Below are 4,267 nucleotides of genomic sequence, written 5' to 3' on the forward strand. Positions count from 1 at the left end.
GATGAAAGTGTTTTATTTGTTGTGCTTAGTATGTGTTTTACGTGGAGTTGGTTTCATTCAGTGAAGCTGAGAATTCCGAGTCTATTTTCCTTCCCTGAAGGCATCAGCTCCTGGGATGTTCAGTGCGCTCCTCCTCCTAGTCCCCGCTGCGCTGCTGCCGCTCCGCCGCCGCCGCTGCCTGCTGCCCGGGCTGGCTGCTGGCCCCCCGGGCCCGGGATGACGCCACCACTCGCTCCGCCCAGGCGCAAACTCGTTCCCTGCGTTCATTTCATTCCTGCTCTCATTCCGAGCATTCTTCGCATCTCTGTCAGTGCGTGAAGCGATTCACCTCCACCTTTCCTGGCCGGCCCATAAACACCAGAATAACTTGACATAGTATTCAAAATCCCCACTAACATCACATTAGCAAAAGAAAGGGACATTTGTAGATGACATATCAATAACGAGGTAAGTTTCATGTAGTTGCAGGTATGCAAACTGGTTGTAGACTTCTTATCCAGGGTTAGTTTAGATGTCTTAGAATGACTGCACAGTGTGTTCAAATGTTATCCAGGAATTTAGGAAATATCCCATCTAGTGAAGTGAGGTTTGCTCGTTTGTTTCCTCGGTGGGGATAGATGGCCGCTGCTCACTTTAAACACTCTGCTGTAGCCCACGGCGTTGACACGGCAGCGAAAATCTTTGACATTTTTCACATTTTTTGTAAAGAAGCGCCGATCCTGCTGCCCCTTATAAAAGCCACAGGTTGCGTTTACTCCTCGTCAGACTGCGGGAAATAAAAGCTCTCTATTGAATTTAGGGCGAATAAAAATAAACAGAAAAAAGGCGTAATGCAGTTTTTTTGGGACAAGATGACGGCTGGAAACGTTGCTGTTTTCCTCCCCTGTAGTTGGAGCCTTTTCGGACCACCTCGGAGAAAGAAAGAAAACAAACACAAGAGACTTGTTGCTTCAGCGCGGCTGACGGCGCCGCTTTAAGATCGCCATCGAAGTTTAAGTGTAAGTATCATTTTATTGTTTGTTTGCTTGTTTTTTGTTCTGAAAGCTTGTTTGGGGCACGTTGTTATTGTAAGTAAAGAAACCAAATTATGAATAAGGAAGTCTTTTGGAGTCTTTTGTTCCGTAATTAAAGGTGACAGAGTTAAATAATTGTGCGCATTGTTTGACTCCATAGTATAAAGATCTGATCAGGATAATTCTTTATTTTAAAAAGGGGGAAAAAACTATTTTATGTTCAACTCTAACCGTTTATTACCGGATTTTCCATGCAATGAAACCATAAAAAGCTGTGGCGACTTATTTGAAATGAGTGGAAACTGCCTTATAGAGCTTTAATTTGGGTTCTCTGCTTTGGGAAATGCCTGCTCAGCTAAAACTGATCTACCCCCCCTCCCTGTCCAGCTGCTGTCCAACTCTGTTACAATCATTTCCTCCACACACATTTAGGAGGGCAACACTTAAGACTTTAATGGGGATCACCCTTTTTTTTTGGCAAAGTTTGTATAGTTAAAGTCGTTTTAAGTGCGGTTTTTTGTAAAATGTCTTTCTCTAAATGTATTAAATTTCAAATAATTACAAAACTATTTGAAATTATAACTCATATACATAAAGTCTTTTGCGGAACTATTCATACTCCTTGAACATGATCACAGCCTGTTGGTTAAAAACCACTAACTTTGTTGTTTCTTATGCATAAGAGCTGCTCAAACTGACGCAGGATTGTGAAGCAGAAGGAAAAGGAGAAAAGTTTTCAACACTTTTAAGATCTGAAATTTTCCTATGCGTAGATATTTTTTTTTACCATGTTTCACTGGAATTGAAGCTGCAAGTCTTTTTTCTGGGTATGTCTCTAGCAGCTTGCATTCCTTTTCCTGTGGTTAATTCCAGTCAGATTGTATGCAGAGCGTTTGAGAACAGCGGGTTTAGATCAATAGATTATTAATTACTTTCAGGGTGGACTTTGACTGGGCCACCCTTACACATTAATATAGTTTGATTAACCATTCCTCTGTGATTCTGATTATGTATTTAGGGTCTATTCTGTTTTACCTTGTTTCAGTCTGTTGCACAAAATGCATGAAGACATATGGCTGTAATGTAATATAAAGAAATTGGGTATGAATACATTTAAAAGGCTGTGTATATAACTGAATTACAAATATATAAATTTTAATCAAACCAAAGCACATATACAAAAAACTCTAAATAGCCTTTGATTGCATTTTTTTAGGCGGTTCAGCAGAGGTATCACTTTAGTAGACTGATCATACAGAGATATAGAGGCATACTGCTATATGCAAAACTAGATATGATTTAGGACACAAGCTTGATTTTTTTGTCTGCAGTTTCTGACATATTTGGATTTCACACCTTATCATATTTATTACATTTTTTTTGAGTATTACAAATATTAATACTTCTAAATGTATATACGTTTTTCTACTTTGTGTATATTTAACAGCATTCATTATTCAAAGGTAAACATTTCATTGTCGTTAGCCGGTATAAGCTCAGAGAGAAATGGGTAGCATCCTGCATCAGAAGGATCTATAAGTGTTATGTTGTTCACAAACATGCACTATTCTGTCCACATAGAATAATTAAAGCATGTGTCACACTGAATGTTTTCTCTTTTAAATGCTTAAATTTGGTTTGCCATACAAATGGGTCATCAGATCACACCTGACTCTGCTCTTATAACCTGATTTGATTTAATCAAGGTTTTTTTTTATATAGATTATTAGTTTAACTGAAAGCAATACAACAAATCAAGTAATCCGACTTGCTCTCTTGTGAGCTCTCCGTCTGTGTTTTAATATCTCATTAAGATTACAGACATGTTGTTTACATCGAAATAATAGCAGCTGGAAAAGAATAAATAATAGACGTTCAGTGCAAGTGTTTGTCCGCAGATCTTCACACCTTTTGTATTTAAGGATTAAGTTTGTTTTTCTTTTTAAGGTAGAATGCATGCTCTTAACTTATGTAACATGTGTTCTCTTGTAGTAAACAGTATTAAATATAGCTTATGCAACATTGATAGCAAATATGTACAGATTAAAAGTAGAAAAAACACTTTCCCTTTCTTTTACAATAAATCAGCTTACTAAAAAGAAAAAAAAAGAAAAAACAATGCTTTGTCTTTTATATTATGTAACCACTGGACTTGCTGGATAGCAGCCTGGATAACATTTTGGGGACGGTGCCACACCTTCACTTAAGAATTACATTTAGAATTAGCCAAAATGTGTTTGTAAATTAAAATAACTCAATTTTTTTGCTCACATGCATTCATCTTAAATTCTTAAAATAAGAATATTTTACAGATTATCTAAGACCATTTTTCATCGATTTTAGTAGAAGAGATTTTACAATTTATATGAGAGATAAAAAGAATCACATCTACAACTGCAGATGGACATTTTTAAAACTGTTCTTTATTAATTAAAGCAACACACACCACTTGAATGATTAAACATATGTTAGAGCTAGCAATACTCACATCACTGCAGATCTATTGTAAATAGTATTTTTCTTTTTATAGTGACTGTGTCCATACCTATGGCATGAAGCCTTTTTTTCCTGAGTCCAGCCTTTAAAAGTTCCCTATTGTTGGAACAGAGGCTGGAGCTATGTGCCCGTGTTGCTTTGCTAATTTCTTTACTTCCTACTGGCCTGCTAGATCAATGTGAAAGGAAGGAGTTGTGGTCTGGCAGTGAGGAAGTAACTAATCTATGAACATGGTATCTACTTTGTCATCCTTTCCAAATAGAACTACAATGCAAGAGTTAGATACAGGATTTATATATGTTTTATTGCGCTTACAAAGCACCTCTTTCTTTAACAGCATCTAGGCTTTGGAGTAACCCAGAAAATTATAGTTACCTGTTATAAGTTTCAGCATTGTTGATTTCCGAGTTACTGTTTATGATAAACTTGCCTTAGTTGTTTATTACACTAGACTTAGTGCTTGTTTTCATTTTTTTGCAGCTCGTGTTGTAAAGCATTTTTCACAGTCTGTCTTTTATCATGCCCCACATGCTAGTGTGTCTACCATCTTAAACATGTATCTGAATATAAAAAATAAAATGCATTTTGTTTCTGTGCATCTTTTATGATTGTCAAATATTGTGTGTGTATTAGGATGCACAGTGTACAATTAGCTTTGGCATTGCCAGTAAATAAATGGAAATGTCTTTGCTATAACATCGGCAATTTATTTAAAAGAGGTAATAACTTGCAAAGACACAAAAGAGGATATATATATA

General features: G+C 36.5%; 1 protein-coding gene across 6 annotated transcripts in view; it reads left to right on the forward strand.

Annotated features, from left to right (window-relative positions):
* The first annotated feature begins 205 nt into the window (after positions 1-205).
* tead1 (TEA domain family member 1 (SV40 transcriptional enhancer factor)) overlaps positions 206-4,267 on the forward strand; it is a 56,427-nt gene continuing 52,365 nt past the window's right edge. For 3 of the 6 annotated variants that reach the window (XM_015383457.1, XM_015383460.1, XM_015383459.1), the window contains exons 1-2: positions 209-447; positions 890-998. The gene's annotated coding sequence lies outside the window, so the exon portion shown is untranslated. Of the gene's footprint in view, positions 448-889; positions 999-4,267 lie in introns of all 6 variants that reach the window. The other 3 variants (XM_015383458.1, XM_015383461.1, XM_015383456.1) reach the window with 2 other exon arrangements.

The sequence above is a fragment of the Cyprinodon variegatus genome, unplaced genomic scaffold (assembly GCF_000732505.1).
Source record: "Cyprinodon variegatus isolate N-32 unplaced genomic scaffold, C_variegatus-1.0 Scaffold285, whole genome shotgun sequence".
NCBI classification, from domain to species: Eukaryota; Metazoa; Chordata; class Actinopteri; order Cyprinodontiformes; family Cyprinodontidae; genus Cyprinodon; species Cyprinodon variegatus.